The following is an 18,065-nucleotide window of genomic DNA, read 5'->3' as shown; positions in this document are numbered from 1 at the left end:
TCAATCTTTCTCTTTTCCAACTGGAACCTGAACCAGACCAGTTAGCCCTCAAGGCTAATTGTGACTCAATCACAGTGTGGCAAAACCAGCAGTCATTCATCAGAACACAGAGACAAAAGAAAGTATCATTTTGGTTCTACTCAAAGTACATTTCTGGCAGGTCAAGGTTAAGAGGTTTTTATTCATTAGACAAATGACAGAGTGCACTGACAGACACTCTTCCAGCTACTGCAGACATAATGACAAAACAAAAAAAATTTTTGCTTTGGTGGTGCTTGTAGCACAGAAAGACAGATGACAACAGAATTAAAAGTCATTCATTCACCCATCGTGTATGTGTGTGTGTGCGCGTGTGTTAGAAGATACGTGTCACAAAAAAAAAAAAGCAGGAAAGGGCCACAAAGAGGGCTGGGACAAAGGATTGCAATTTCTGACGGGTTAGTTAGGGAAGGGTTCCCTAGGAAGAATGAGCCCCACCACCAGCAAGTTATCTGTGGGCGTAGGAACAGTGGCTATAAGGAGCCTGGCTGTTGAGTTTGAGAAACAGCCGGTGGATGATGGAGAATAAGGGCAACACAGAGGAGATGAGGTTCGAGGGCAGCAGGAGGTCAGATACTATGAGGCATGGTAGGCCACTATAAAGACTATGGCTTTTCCTCAGGGGAAAATAGAGACCCACTGGATGACTTGGAGCCAGAGATAATGGAATCTAACTTAGTACTTTTAAGAAGCAAAGAGGAGAGCAAGGAGACTAGTTAGAAAGTTAATGCAACAGTCCAGATGAGCAGGTATAGAGACCTCACTATTCACTCCCTCACTTCATTCAACAAATACTTGTGGGGCCACCCACTCCATGCCTGACCCTCTACTGGCCCTGGGGATACAGAATTGAACAACTTCCCATGGAAAGGCACCCAGGAGGCCTTCTCACCACTTATTTCCTTCCTCAGGGCAGGAAATAAGAGGTGAAGGATTTCTAACCATAAAGGACTCCCAACTCCATGGTGGTGGGGGGTCGGGGGTGGGCTCTATATGTTCACTGCTAAATCCCTAGCACCCAATACAATTTCTGGAGTAAATATCTATAGAATAAATGACTTTCAGATAATGGTTTTTCAAAACAGATTTAGTGTCAAACCACTTTATAACTGTGCCTGTTTAAGTGTTGATCAACTCACTAGAAATATTAGAAAAGGACACACCCACCCATACACTACACACACACCCCTACATATACATAGTTTAATTATAAATACACGTAGACACTTCCCACAAGACTCCAGATTCCGTAACAACCAAGAATATGTCCAATTTCACACAGGTTTCATTTGAGGATAGAGGGTTAATAGCATGTTGTTTAGTTATTTGTTTGTTTAAAGAAAGAAAAAGATCTGAGAGCCAGGCGCAGTGGCACATGCCTATAATTCCAGAGGCTCAGGAGGCTGAGACAGGAGAATGGCAAGTTCAAAGCCAGTCTCACCAAATGCGAGGCGCTAAGCAACTCAGTGAGACCCTGTCTCTAAATAAAATACAAAAAGGGGCTGTGGATGTGGCTCAGTGGTTGAGTGCCCCTGAGTTCAATCTCCAGCACAAAAAAAAAAAAAAAAAAAAACATCTGAGAGATTTTAAGGGGCATCAGCTATGCGAGAGTCAAGGGAGGTTTCCCATCAGGTTTTTCTTCTGATCTTTCCCTTAGCATGTTTAAAATGTCAAGAAAATTTCCTTTCAAAAGTGAAAAATGGTGGGCTGGGGATATAGCTCAGTTGGTAGAGTGCTTGCCTTGCAAGCACAAGGCCCTGGGTTCAATCCCCAGCACCGCAAAAAAAAAAAAAAAAAAAAAAAAAGTGAAAAATGTGATCACCGTAAAAAAGATTAGATTTTTGTCATGCCCTTCCACTAAGCAGTTTCTAACCCAATACAAAAGTAACACCATGCTGTAAAATAATAGTCTTAGGAAGGCTCATAGTTGATTATGAGACCATAGTTCAAAAGATTTACTTTAAAACTCCTTAAGGAACATAAACAATTAGATATCATAGACAATTAAAATCAACTCATATATTTGAACTAAGAAATAAGTCAAAAGAAACTGTTTCAATTACATGTAATATAAATTACTCTAGAATAACACACTTTGGAAGTTATTTTCAAGTGTCTCAATGCTGTTTGAAGACATTTAAAATTCTCAGGAAGCAATTCTCACATTCTTCAAATTAGTATTTCTAGTCATAGATGTCAAGAATTATTATAATTATGTCTTCATGGATTCCAAGAGGACTTTACATTCACACTCTGAATTAAAGCTAGTGTTTAAGGGTATATAAATTATTCCACACTTAAGGAGGCCCTAAGCAACCCAGCAAGACTCTGTCTCTAAATAAGTTGAAAAAAGGGCTGGGGTGGCTCAGTGGTTAAGTGCTTCTGGGTTCAATCCCTAGCAACAAACAAACAAACAAATAGATAAGTGGATAAACAAATATGGTATATACATGCAATGTAGATTATTAAATTATAAAAAGGAACAAACTTCTGATACATACTACAACGTGGATGAACCTTGAGGACATTATGCTAAGTAAAATAAGCCAGACATAAAAAGATTAATAAAAGTATGTAAGTCCACTTATATGAGATACCCAGAGTAGACAAATTCAAAGTCAGAAAATGGAATCAACATTTTCAGGTGCTGGGGACAAGAAAGAATGTGGAATTATTCTTTAATGGATACTGAGTCTCTGGTGGGGAAGATGAAAATGTTCTGGAACTACACAGTAGTGATGGTTGAAAAGCACTGTTAATATGAACTTAATGCCACTGAACTGAATACTTAACTATGGTGAAATGATACATTTTGGTATTTATATTTTACCACAATAAAAAGAAAATTAGAGAGGATTAAATTGGGGGAAAAAAGCAGTCAAGTTTCAAAGCATTTCTAACCCACTTCCCCTGTTTATGATTTTCTTTTTTTACTTTACAAAAAGGAAGCTGAGGTTCAAACACCAAATTAGGGGCAAAGCATGACTCAGCACTCAAGTCCATGGGCTGCACAGCCCAGCCTCCTCTGTGCCCAGCTCAGTGCTTCAGAGTGAAAGCGCGCTCTCTCAGGACAGCCTCCCAATTCTCCTTTCTTCTTTTATAGCTCCCTTTCTCTATGCCAACCTTTATCTACACAATTTAATATTCACCCCAGGGTAAAAGCATTAGTCGCAAGACTAGGAGAAAAACGTATGAACATGTGAAAAAGTAAGATATTTTTATAGGAGGATGCATATTCAACACTTGATGCACAGAGCATCCATTTCCATGTCTGAGTATGGAAAGATGTTTTCAACTGCAAGCAAATAAGAAAAAACACAAAGTCAACCTGGGATAAGGCATGAGAAAATTGTGAGATTAGAGGAGCGAGAATTCCAGACATATATCCTATATTCAGCAACCCAATGCCTGAATCAAGAATCCAGGCTCCTCTGTTTTTCTGCTAAAATGATAATTTCAGAGTCATATTCATCTCAAAGATTGAACCCCGTCATGGCCATAAGATGGCTGCCAGTAGAATCAGGAGAACATTCATACTTCATTATTTGTTCTCTGCTGCTGGATAAGAGAAAAGGTACCCTTATGACTGAGCTAACATAGGTCATATGACCATCCATGATCCATCAATAGTCACCAAGGGAAAACTATGCTTTGACCAGTGCTAAAGAATAAATTCTTATGGTTGTCTGAGGGTAATGGGAGAAACTGAAAAAAAATCTGCATTTTGTTATTGTTATGGTTTGAATATGAGGTCTCTCCTGTTAATGCAGGAGAATTCAGAGGTGAAGTAATTGGATTGTGAGAACTATAATGTAATCAGTCCATCCCAGACTGAATGACTAGGTGGTAACTATAGGCAGGTGGGGCGGGTCTGGAGGAGGTGGGTCACTGGAGGAGTGCTATCGAAGGATTTTTCTTCCTTGTGGGCCCATCTCCTAATCCCCTCAGCTTCCTTGCTGCCATGAGGGCAGCTTCACTCCATTGTGCCCTTCCCCATGATGTGCTGCCTCACCTTAGGACGAGAGCAATGGACTGGCCATCTATGGACTGAGACCTCTGAAACCATGAGCCCCAGATCAACTCTTCATCCTCTAAGTTGTTCTTGTCAGGTATTTAATCACAGTTAGTTTTTTTTAACTTTAACTAAATTTGAACTTTTTTTTTTTTTTTACTTTAACTAAAACAATCAAGAAAAACTAAAGAAATGGTTGCTGACGGGCAGCCAATACATCAATCAGTGTTTCTCAAATTTGAATCAGCTCACAAATGCCCCTGAAGATCTCACTAAAACACAGATTTGGATTCAGCAGATCTTGGAAAGGGCCCAAGATTCTACACTTCCAACAAGCTTGTAGGTAATACTGATGCTGCTAGTCCCTCTCTGTGAACAGGAGCTACTTGGCATCTTCTTATTGAAGAACTCACTTCCCAGTGTTTGGCAGTCTTCTGAGATGGTCACACTGTTTATTTGGTCAGTCTACCTGACAACTGAGCTCTGGATCTTACAAGCCAGCATGCTCCTCTCAGCTGAATGGAAAGGATGTGGGGTAATGTAGGTGACAAATTATCCTGAGGCATCCAGAAACAAAGAAGTTTTTTACACAAAACACTCGGCAAAATAATCAATGGTGATAAATAAACAATGTGCTCTAGCTCTAATGGCAAGCCATTATGAGTCTCTCCCTTTTTCTCACCCTGTTTATTAGTTTCTACCTGTAGAATAAAGAGCTGCTTCTTCAAGGAAAGGCTGTTTTCCAGCAACACAAACCAGAGGAACCCATGCTAAAAACTCAAAAGAGGCAGATGACAGGTCATGGGAAGCAGTGTAGACTCTAGAGGCCCAAAGTGGAGTCATGTGTTGACATGCCTCTCCGGAGGAAAGGGAAAAGGCAGTGTCAAGTGAACACAAAGGAAATAAGCAGCAATGTCTCTTAAATTTGACAGGATCTTCAACGTCATCTAACACTACCAAAAGCTATCATTACACTGCCACTCTCCTGTCCTCACTCTAGTAGCTGGAAAGGTGAAATTCAAATTTTTTTATTTCAGAATAGTAAGTTTTAGATTTTGCTACCCACCACTGAACACCTTCTTAGAGGCAATTGAATGCCACAGGAAATGCATGAAATCTGAAATTTCAGGACCAAAGTCTGAATCTCAGCTCTGCCATTTAACTAAGCTGCTATGTGACTAGACAAGTATTCTTAATTTCCATAGGCTCAACTAAAGAAAGAGGACAATAGCCATGCTTCTCCATAAAATTTATGAGGATGAAATAAAACAGCATAGGAGAAAATTCTTTTGAAAATCATGAAACACACAAATGTTTGTCACTATCATTCAAAACTCTGTACAGAAAAGGATTAAGCTCAGGTTTGCCCATATTCCAGAGACCTCTGTAATTCTGATGAATTCTGTACATTCAGACTGGGGATGATTCTGCCCATGACTCCTCTATACCCCATAAAGTCCACCACAATCCACAGCAATAGTTGTGTTCGTGTGTGGCACAATGCCAGGTCCCCAGAGATTCTGGGAAGTATGGGTTGGATCTGTCCTAGTCTGCAACTTGGAATTTCCTGTTCCTTGGTAGTTTATGATATGATCAGGGTAGTTTACAAAGTGAGGGATCCTTCTTTCTGAGCAGAGAGAATACCACAAAATTGTAAACTAAATACCAACTGTCCTTATTTCTAATGAAAGAGGGCTGAGTAGTTCTCTAAAAAGTCTCTGCTAGTTCTAACATTTAGAATTCTGTGATCTTGTGCCTTGCTTCAGAGAAACTTTAGCCCAGATTTCACTGCTAACAAAGCCTCTATTTATCATGAGCCCCACTTAATTCTGCCAAGTGCCAACCACTGTCCTCAAGTAGCTCTTTAAATTTATGTACAGTTACCATTTGCTGTAATCATGGAGCAATCATTTTTTTTAAAGAACCAAAAGTTAAAAGTACTCAAGTAGTAACAAGCCCCAAGAAGAGTACTGATTCTTTTCCTCAAAAGAAGTTTCCTACACTGAGTCTAGCTGAATTCTGGGCAGGAAGGCAAGGAAACCCTGAACCTTACAAATTGTTCTACGAGAATAAGGAGGTCCACAGTTGCAAGTAGCAGCATATCCTTTCTCGGTAAGGATAGGCTCACATGAATTATAAATCTATTTATGAAATCCACTTTAACACTCTTTCAGTACCAGCAGTGATTTCTGACGCTTTTTTTTTCCTAGGGCCCACCTGATAAATTTGGTTCATTTTATTTTATTTTTTATGAGACATGACTATGACATACAGGTTTTAGATGAAGATCCTTCATTTTCTCTCAATCTACCTCAATTCCTTATAAGCATGAAGACTTGTTTTTGGTGTTTATAGTTAAATTGTTGGACTACAGAGGAACGAATTTTCATCAATACCACTTACCCAGTATCTCCCAGAGTCTGGGGCTTAAAAACTTCTTTTTTACAAAATGTGTTTGTGTGTGTGTGTGTGTGTGTGTGTGTGTGTGTGTGTGTATGCGTATAAGATTATTTTTTAGTTGTAGGTGGGCACAACACCTTTATTTTTATGTGATGCTGAGGAGCAAACCCAGGGCCTCATTTGTGCTAGGTGAGCCTGCTACCACTGAGCCACAACCCCAGCCCTTCAAAACTTTTTAAGTGTAAGAACTTGTTTCCTAAAATACTCTTCATTAAATAAACTTGGACAACCTTTTTACTATCCTCCATTTTTTCAGACTAAAATACTGTTTTCCACCTCAGTCATCACTTCTCCGAAGTCCTACTGCACCTATCTCTACAATTTGATTGCAGAACTTTTCTCTTCTTCTATCCTCTCCCACCCTGCCCCATCTCTGTCTCTAACACTTTTGTTAAAAGCTATTTTTAGTTGTAGATGGATATAATACTTATATTTTGTTTATTTAGTTTTTTTATGTGGTACTGGGGAGCAAACCTAGTGTGTCTTAACACTTTTTAAAGGAAGAAAATGGAAGTTCCTTGGTACACATCCTATTGGGCAGTAGTTTCTTGGATGAATGGGAGTTGATTCAGCTTTTTTGTGTGTGTGTGGTGCTAGCGACTAAACCCAGGACCTTGTGCATGCTAAGCACATATTCTATCAATGATCTATCAATAAGCTACACCTCCCCCCTGCCAGACGCTTGTTTTTGTTGTTGTTGTTTCTAAGAACCAATCATAAATTAAGTAAAGCCCTTGTAGTGGACAGATATTGGTTTTCCTAATCTATTTCCCCTCTTCTCCTTTGGTGAAACTGACTATAGGAGCCCTGACTTCCACAGGCCGAAGGTGAGCACATGCCCAAATTAAGCCAACCAGACTTCTCTACTCCAGGTAATCTGAAACCAAATGACACAAGCGAGAAACAGCTGGAGCAGACTCATCTCAAGAAAGAAAGACTACATAGGAGCTGGGGTTGTAGCTCAGTGGCAGAGCACTTGCCTAGCACGTGTGAGGCACTGGGTTTGATCCTCAGCACCACTTAAAAATAAATAAAATAAAGGTATCATGTCCATTTACAATTAAAAAAATTATTTAAAAAAGACAACCTAAAGAGGCCAATAGTGCTATTCTTTCAAAGACCTAGATAATCAGCATTCCTTTGATACACTCCAAAGCCTTTCAACAAACCCATCTCTTGACTTGGGTTACTCTCTGTTGTCTGTGGTCATAGAAGTCCAAAAGTGTCTGAAGAGAACTCTGAAACCCATGCTTCCTTTCATAGCATTAGCTTTGAAAATTATAATACAGGCCTTTCAGTTCAAATTACCATATTCCAATATTTCACTTAAATGACAATATGGGAGAAGATATATATTTTTATTTTTTCTAGGCCCTTTGGAAAATATTAAATAATTCCTTTATTATTTAATGCCCAACAAAGGTGGCATTTAAGACAGCAAAGATGAATGAGTATTTTCAAAAAGTAATACCCCACAAATTTCACTAGTGCAAAACTGGAAGAGTCTATAATGCTGCATCACACACAGTGCCCAAGGTTGACACTGCTGTAAAGAAGCCAAGATTGCAAGATTCTGGCAATGACAGCTCATGTGAATCTGAACATACTAAAAACTATCTTCTTGAAATGTGCAAAGGCAAATGATCACCAAAAAAGAAAGCTGTGATGAAAAAATAAAAATTCAAAAACCTGGGTTCAACTGAAACTCCAGCCTGCTTCATCCAGAAATGCACAATTCTGAAGAACCAACAATAGTAAGAATGAGCTATAGATGCTATACCTTATGAATTCATGGCATAATGAATATTTCAAGAAAAAAAAAAAAGACTTGAATACTCATTCTGAGTCCAATATTACCATGACACCCAAAAATAAAGATATCACAAAACAAGAAAACTGCAGAATATGACCATTATGAATTCAGATGCAAAAATCCTCAAAAATACTAGGAAATCTTTAAAAAATAATAAACATCTAAAAAGAATTATAAACTATATACAAGTGGAATTTATCCCAGAATTCCAAGTTTGTTTTAATTTCCAAAAACCAATCAATGTAATATACCATATTATAGAATAAAGCACAAAAAACAAAAACCCTGATTCCCTCAATGGATGTAAAAAATAGCAACAACACCTTTTTATGATTAAAAAAAAAACTTGGCAAGCTTGAAATAGAAAAATTCTTTTATTTGATATTGAGTATCTGTAAAAACTCACAGCTAGTATCATACTTTGTTGTTATTTTTAGTATACATGACAACAGAATGTATTTTGACATATTATACATACATGGAGTACAACCCATTCCAATTAGGAGCCCATTTTTGAGGGTGTACATAATGTGGAGTTATACTAGTCATGTATTCATGTGTAAACAAAGCAAAGTTATGCTGGATTCAGTCTACTGTCTTTCCTATTCCCATCTTCTCTCCCTTCCATTAATCCTCTTTGTCTAATCCAATGTCTAATGAACTTCTATTCTCCCCTTCCCTAACACTCCCTTGTGGTGGGTTAGCACCCTCACATAAGACAGACATTTGCTTTTTTTTTTTTTTGAGGTGGGGAATAGCTCATTTCACTTAGTATGATATTCTCTAGTTCCATCCATGTACCAGCAAATGCCATTATTTCATTCTTCTTTATGGCTGAGTAATAGTCCATTGTGTATATATACCACATATTATTTATCCATTCATCAGCTGAAGGGCACCTAGGTTGGTACCATAGCTTAGCTATTGTGAATTGAGCTGCTATAACACTGATGTGGCTGCATCACTGTAGTATGCTGATTTTAAGTCCTTTGGGTATAAACTGAGGGGTGGGATACCTGAGTCAAATGGTGGGTCCAGTTTTCTAAGAAATCTCTATGCTGCATTCCAGAGTGTTTGCACCAATTTGCAGTCCCACCAGCAATGTATGAGTGAAACTTTTCCCCCACATCCTTGCCAACACTTATTGTTAACTTGTATTCTTGATTATTGCTATTCTGACTGGAGTGAGATGGTATCTCAGTGTAGTTTTAATTTGAACTTCTCTAATTGCTAGAGATATTGAATATTCATTCATTCATTCATTCATTCATTCACTCATTCATTCATTTTCGGGGAAGTAGCTCAGTGGTTGAGTGCCCCTGAGTTCAATTGTAAACAAGGCAAAATTGTAAGATTCTGGCAATGACAGCTCATTTGAACTCGACCACTAAGCCACATCCCCAGCCCTTTTTTGTATTTTATTTAGAGACAGGGTCTCACTGAGTTGCTTAGCACCTCGCTTTTGCTGGGGCCGGCTCTGAACTCATGATCCTCTTGACTCAACTTCCTGAGCTGCTGGGATTACAGACATGTGCCACCACGCCCAGCTCATATATTTTTTGACCATTTATATTTCTTCTTCTGTAAGTGCCTGTTCAGTTCCTTTGCCCATTTATTGATTGGGTTATTTGGGTTTTTGGTGTTAAATTTTTTGAATTCTTTGTATATTCTGGAGATTAATGTTCTATCTGAGGTACTGGTGGTAAAGATTGTTTTCCCATTCTGTAGGCTCTCTGTCACATTCTTGATTGTTTCCTTTGCTGTGAAGAAGCTTTTTAGTTTGCTACCATTCCATTTATTGGTTCTTGATTTTGCTTCTGGCACTTTAGGAGTTAATACCATACTTAATCGTAGAAAACGGAATGCCTTCTCCCTAATATCAGAAACAAGACAAAGACGGTATTTCTATTCAACAGTGCACTAGAGTTTCTAATCAGGAAAATTAAGCAAAAAAAAAAAAAAAAAAGAAAAGAAAAGAAAAGAAAGAAAGAAAATAAGTAAAAGGCATTCAGATAGGAAAGGAATAAATAAAACTATGTCTACTTGCACATAACATTATCTTCTATACAGAAAATCCTAAGGATATCCAAAGAAAATTTAGAACTACTAAACAATTTCAGCAAGGTTGCAGGCCATAAGAACAATGTTGCAAAAACTGACACAAAAATTCTATTGCATTTCTATACTCTAGAATGAACGTTCCAAAAATTAAACTAAGAAAAATTTTCATTTGCAATAGCATCAAAAAAAATATTTAGGACTAAACATTGTTGAAAGAAATAAAAGACCTACATAAATGAAAGATATTCATGTTTATGGACTGAAAGGCAAATAGTTACCAACACATTCTCCCAAAATCCTCACTGGCATTTTTTTTAGAACTTGCAAACTGATCCTAAAATTCACATGGAAAAGTAGGGGGACCCAGAATAGAATAAGTCTTTAAGAAGGAATAGGGTGAAGTATTCATGCTTCTTGATTTCAAAAATTATTAAACAACTACAGAAATCAAGACAGTGTGATAATTAGTAAACAGGATTTTGAAAGTTCCCAAAGAAATGTTAAATGTCTGAGGTGATGAGTATGCCAACTCCCCTGATCTGACCATTACACACTGTATGCATGTATTGAAATGTCACACTGTACCCCACGAATATGTTCAATTAATGTCAACTAAAAATTTTTAAATATTTTTTAAAAGACAGTGTGGTGGTAATGGCATAAAAGTAAGCACACAGATTTACAGAGACATATAAATAAATACAGGAATAAATTAGAAAAATTAAAACACTCAATAAAGATGTAGAGATCTAGTTAGATCACTAATGATCTTAGAAAAAAGTTATCTCAGTGGTGAAAATAAAACTTTTAGGAGTAAAGTGGGAAGAAAGAAGGTGATAAAAAGGGGACAGCAGACAGATCCCCAGCACCCCCCCCAAAAAAAAGAAAAAACAGAAACCATTCAGGAAAACTAAAGTGGAACAGGAAGAATGCGAGTGATGAAGGCAGAACCAGTGGGAAAGAAATGTAGAGACAAGTTCCCTCAGAAAGCTGAAAGGAAAGGATAGAGGGCATAAGTGGAGAGACTTCAGAAAACATGAGGATAAAGACACAGAAAGAGGAAACTGGTGGCCTACTTTCTAATTTTGGCTTGCTGGGGAAAAACTTTTTCCTTTTTCCCACTTGAACATTATTCAACATAAATTACAATCATAATTCTCAACACTGGCTAAATTACTTCTCTACAGCTATCTGGGTTAGAACACAGATATCTGCTAAGAAGAAACTACTGATTAGCTAGAAGACAACACTGTTTTCTGCTCCCATCTCTGCAAATCAACATACTGTCGAGTTAACACAGCAAAATAACACTGCCCTATATATATAAGGAAGTAACAGATACAGAGTAAGAAGTTTGGTAAACAACCTACAAAACCACTTGGAGTTCAAGTGGTGACTTGCTTGTGAATATAACCTTCTTACTTGGATAACTAGGTTCCTCTCTAATCAATTTCTATTCAGGATTCAAAACTCCATACTTGGTTTCTTACTTAGCATAAAAGGGAAATAAGAAAACTAGAAAACAGCAATATTTTTAAGCCAAAAGAAAAGAAAAGGCACCTACTCTAGAGAAATGAAAACATCTGTCCATGCAAAGATGATACACAAATGTTTACAGCACATTAGTCATAATAAAAACTGGAAACAATTCAAATGTAGGTCAGCTGGTGACTGGATAAACAAAATATGGTATGTACCAATACAATGGAACACTACTCAATAATATAAAGAAGTGAACTACTGATGTTGATTGCTACAGCATGAATATAATAACCTCCAAAACATTATGCCAAGTCAAAGAAGCCAAACATTACCAGGGCTCAGTGGTGCATGCCTATAATCCCACTGGCTTGGGAGACTGAGGCAGGAAGAAGGCGAGTTCAAAGCCAGCCTCAGGAAAAAAAAAGCAAGGTGCTAAGCAACTAAATGAGACCCTGTCTCTAAATAAAATACAAAATAGGGTTGGGGATTCAGCTCAGTGGTAAAGTACCCTGGGTTCAATCCCCCAGTACCCCCCCCCCCACACACACACACACAAAAAGACTACATGGGATTCCATTTATATAAAAGATTCAGGAAAGGGAGATTTACACAGAAAGGGTTAGGGCTGGGGGTCAAACAAATTAATTTACTTCCGGGTGATGGAAATGTTCTCAAACAGCATTGTTATGGTGGCTATACAACTCTATGAATATATATAAAAACCTTACACACTTAACAATGATTCTTATGGTATATAAATTATATTGCAATATTTAAAAAAGTACTTTTTATTTTTCTCCACCATTTTATGCTTAAATGTTATAATCATATCATGCCTATAACTTCACATATTGCTTTTTTAATTAACAGTAAAATAAAATCATAATGTAATATTACAAAGCTTTAATAAATATTTTAAATTACATTATTTCACTAAATTTTAGGGTGTCATCAGGCATTTTAAAAATTTTTTTAAATGTTGCTAGACCTTTATTTTATTTATTTATTTATTTATTTATTTATTTATTTATTTATTTATATGTGGTACTAGGAATTGAACCCAGTGCCTCACACATGGTAGGCAAGTGCTCTACCACTGAGCCACAACCCCAACCTCTGTCATCAGAAATTTTAAATGATCTATTATTGTTTAGTTAGGTAATACAAACTTTTGCTGCTAAAATCTTTTCATATCAAGTTTTTTCAACTTTCTCAGGTTTGTTTTACAGAAATGAAAATTACAGATTACAAATTATAAATCAGTTCAGACCTGACATAATAGTGCCAAATTCTTTTACTAACAGATTTTATGAATTTACTCTTCCTTTGAATAATTAGTGTTTTGCTATTCTTGCCTATTTATTCTTCCCAAAAACTTCAAGATAATTTTGTCAATTTTACTGAGAATTCTACCTGAAATTTTAATTAATAGTATTGAAGCTACATATTAATGTGGAAAGTTGAGGAAGTTCATTAAAAAAAGTTAATGTTTGCTGGGCGCATTGGTGCATGCCTGTAATCCCAGTGGCTGGAAAAGCTGAAGCTGGAGGATCATGAGTTCAAAGCCAGCCACAGCAATTAGCAAGGCCCTAAGCAACTCAGTGAGACCCTGTCTCTAAATAAAATACAAAAAAGGGCTGGGGATGGGGCTCAGTGGTTGAGTGCCCCTGAGTTCACTCCCTGGTACTCTTGCTCCACCAAAAGTTAATGTTTGATCTAAAAGTTTTAACCCAATCACCTAGATGCTTCATTTATCCAGAATACAGATCTTTCCATGTCAAATAACTATTCCTTCATTGACCCCTAAGGAAGAAAACAAATACTGTGCTTGCACAGAATTATTGAAATAATCCAAGTCTAATTCAGAGCCAAATGAAAGATTCATCATTAGCATATACCCACATAATATTTTATGGAAATATCTACAGAAATATTGAACAACTGAACCAAATAAAAACTATACATACCAAATAAAATACACCATCATTTATTCATTTGACAATTATTTATTGAGTGCCTAAGATGCACCATGCATTGTTATATGAGTGAGGGATATGTAAGTATCTCAAAGGTAAGTAGCTTCTTAAAAGAAAGTACTACATTTTTAGAATATAACCTTCTCTCAAAATTTTTCTTAAAAGACCCTACCTCATATTTTGACTTTCATCCCATTTGATCAGCTAATCACGGGCATACTTTCTCCTGAAAAGAGTGATTAACTGTAACTGAGAAAAAAAAATTTGTTTTTAAAAAGTTTCCCAAGCCAGGTTGGGGTTGTCACTCAGTGGTAAAGCTCTTGCCTAGCATGTGTGAGGCACTGGGTTCGATTCCCAACACTACATACAAAAATGAATGAAAATAAAAGTCCATCAACAACTAAAAAAATATTTTAAAAAAAGTTTCCCAAGCCCTATATTCTTGAGAGTTCAACCCCACCCTGTACATCCTAAACTTATCACCACAACTTCCTTCATAGAAAGCATTCTAAATTACCAGGCACATCAGCAGATGTGAATTTTGGTTATGTTTTTTTCTTTTTCTTTAAAAAAATCCAAAGGGCTCAAGCTCAGAAAACACTTCTTTTTAAGTCTATTCTCACGGTCCCAAAATGACCTTTGTGAGAAAAAGACCTCTGAAATTTTAAGGAATCACTGGGACTTTTGTCTTCTGTCAAATTCAGTAGAGAGTTCTGTATTAAAAATAAGCATCGTTTTCTATTCTTCACCAACGTTCTTTGTCATAAATATCACTGTCAAAGGGAAACCACCTGACAAGTACTATAAAATTCAGGTCTAAAGTGAAGAAGCTTTCATACTATATGTAACATACACATACACATTCTATTACAAAGCATAAAGAAAACGATTTAAACAGACATCTGCAGATGTTCCATACTTTGTACAGATCTGGCCAATGTCCAAAAGACAAAATATGTTCTCATTTCCTAATGTGGGTTAGCCAGCATTTTTTTTTTTTTTTAATGCAATAAGTGAACTCAGAGCATAGCCTGTACTTTGTATTCTGGTTTCTTACAGGATTGTATGTAACTCAGGAGGAAAATCTAGGCTAAAAATACTGCTGTCATGTTATTACAAAGCTTCCCATGAGCAATAAAGATGAAAACTAGGAGGGGGAGCACAGTAAGTCCAGAAACACATTAAATTGCTCCAGAAATTAGCCTTACATATATCTCAAAGTTATATTATTATAATTCTGATCAATCTGATAAAACAGATAATCTAGTGTTCTACACATATAGCTTTTTAATAATTTTAAACACATTTTTCATCATTATCCTCAGTCATGTAAATACATTGAATGACCTAAAATGGACTAGGTGTGAGGATAACTTTCCAGATTCTGTGGAACTAGTCATAAAGCTTTTACTTTCTTGAATTCATTTTTAAAAAGAGAAAACCAGTTTCAAGTCATGTTTACAAAGTCTTCTTGCCTATTACAAAAATACCACTACCCACACTCCTAAAATAAAGGGCTGCCCAATTGGTAGATAAATTAGTCTATCTTCAGATTCCAATGAAGACTACTCCATATTCCCTAAAACAAGTTTCACTCTGACAAAGTCTATATTGTATTCCAAAGAAGGAACTATTCTGACAGCAACCCACTAAAACCCAAGGGAACCAAAATATTCTGATGCAGGCAATGACCTTCAACTATGATATTTGGGACATAATATCCCCACACTCTCTGAATGAGAAAACTTAAGAGTAGTGATCGAATATTTGTTTTGTTCTAAAACCTCCGGTTAGAATAACAGGGATTTGGGTTGGGGTTGTGGCTCAGAGGTAAAGGTGTGAGGCTCTGGGTCTGATCCTCAGCACCACATAAAAATAAATAAAATAAAGGTATTGTGTCCATCTACTAAAATATAAATATATATACATATATATATATATATATATATTTTAATAATAACAGGCATTCAACCTAAGCCTGAGGAACCATGCTCAAGCTTAACCTATACTCATATACTTTGGCTTCTAGGATGTCCAAAGAATAAATCTAAGCTTGTTAGAAGACAAGTTAAAATGCCAAAGGTCCCTTCTGGCTAATTACATGTCATTTTTTATCTGAGACCTGCTTCTGTCTCTGAGAGCCAGGTCTGAGAGAATAACTACCCAAATAGCATCCAGCCTCTTGAAGCCAGCAGTCCACAAACTAATCTGTGCTGGAAATACTCTTGCAATCATGTCTAAGGGTTTAAAAAGACATCCTCAACCTCATCAAATGCTACCTCTGACCTACTGTCCTTCAGTGATGAAGTGTATGTTCTGTCTGAAATATAATTTATCTTACTTCCCCACAACTTGAAGTTTAACTATATCACCAAGCATGGAAGCAACAGTCTAACTGCTACATTATCAGTCTCCTGTTGAAGTCAAATTGCTATTTTGTAATCTAAAGGATGAAGAAAAAAATTTTATTCAAAATTTATATTAAACTTGAATTTAACTTTAAAACACAACTCCTCTTAGTGAACTTTAATCATTCTTTCTTCTTGTAATGAAATCAGAAACTCCAAAACAGTCATTTCACAGACTGAGTGGCATGACTCATGATGCAAATATGAGTCTCATGGATACACAGGAGACATCTATTGAAAAGAAAATAATTCAAGCACAAGCATCAATAAGGAAGCACTGTTATTCATTTAAAAAGTGATCATCATTAAAATCCAAATGATTTATAGGTACTTTTCAATAGTCTCCATAACCAATTTAACTGTCCCTTTAATCTACTTTTAATATCTTTCTTTCGGTGAAAATGTTTTAAACTCTACGATACTTAACAAAGGAGTATTTATACCATTGTTGCTGCTTTTTTTTGTTTGTTTGTTTGTTTGTTTGTTTGTTTGAGTACTGGGGACTGAACCCCAGGGTGCATTCCAGCCCCTTCTACTTTTTATTTTAAGACAAGGTTTTTACTAAGTTGCTTAGGGCCTCGCTAAGTTACTGAGGTTGGCCTCAAAACTTGAGATCCTTCTGTCTCAGCCTCCCAAGCCACCGGATTATAGGCAAGCACCACTATGCCTGGTTTATACCACAGCTTCAAAAAAAAAAAAGAGTCACTCAAGTTAGAGCCAAATTTGTTAAGGGAAGGACAGTTAGGATCTATGGGTTCAGTTGTAAATGACCCAAAGATTAACTACATCCTTCAATGGAATGTCAATCAGCCAATATGCTGTGATCATTCAAAGTGATTGGAAGTTATTCCCACTTCAAAGGACTTCCAGAAAATATGGATACCAACCTAACTGGAGCGGCTCACACCAACATTCACTTAAAGGGTAGGGAGAAGGGCTGGGGATGTAGCTCAGTGGTAGAGCGCTTGCCTAGCATGCATATGGCCAGGTCCTGGGTTCAATCCCCAGTAATGGGGAAAAAAAAAAAAAAAGAAACTGTAATTTGGTGGCACATGCCTATGGTTACAGAGGCTGAGGCAGGAGTACATCAAGTTCCAAGCCAGCCTCAGCAACTTAGCGAGACCCTGTCTCGAAATAAAAAAGAAAAAGAAAAAGGGCTGGGGATATGGGCCAGGGGGTGAACCCACTGGGTTGGATCCCTGGTACAAAAAAAAGGGTGGGGTGGGGAGAGGCAGTCTGAAAGCAAGGGAAAAATCACTAATTGAAGACAGAAAACATGGCACCTCAACTCTACCATAGACAATGTACTTTTCTGAGCACATTCTAGGTCCAGTGATATAAAGTAATGCAACACATTATTGAGTAGAAGGCTGGACAACATTAAACAATAAACATAAAAGTAATTTGCAATCTGTCAATTTGTATCATCAGGTTACTGCATAGTCATTAAGGAAGGCTCCTCCTTTTAGCAGTACTACAGCTGAGACTTGAAATGTCTTAAATAACAATCAGAATATCACCATGTTGCAATTCCCCCTAATGAAACAGTAAGAGATTGAAATCTGCAAAATAGCACCCAGAGGTCAAATCAGCCTGTTGCCTGCTTCTGAATGGCCTTGAGCTAAATAAAATAGTTCTTCGTATTTTTACATTTATTAATTCTTCATTTTTAGCTAACAAGAAACATACATAATAATAGCAAGCACAACTATTAATGTGCTAGGGCATCATTCTACATGTTTGACATATAGTAATTTGTTTAACACTATCACAACCATATTTTGGGAGCCATTACTTTGTCTACACCTCTGCTA

At 36.9% G+C, this 18,065-nt stretch overlaps 1 protein-coding gene across 2 annotated transcripts in view; it reads right to left on the bottom strand.

Annotated features, from left to right (window-relative positions):
- Positions 1-18,065, bottom strand: part of LIMS1 (LIM zinc finger domain containing 1) — a 149,571-nt gene that overhangs the window by 118,107 nt on the left and 13,399 nt on the right. The window lies entirely within an intron of this gene.

Source organism: Sciurus vulgaris (genome assembly GCF_902686455.1).
Source record: "Sciurus vulgaris genome assembly, chromosome: 14".
NCBI lineage: Eukaryota > Metazoa > Chordata > Mammalia > Rodentia > Sciuridae > Sciurus > Sciurus vulgaris.
Note: the sequence above shows the minus strand (reverse complement) of the source record. Positions and strands in the feature narration are given on the sequence as shown.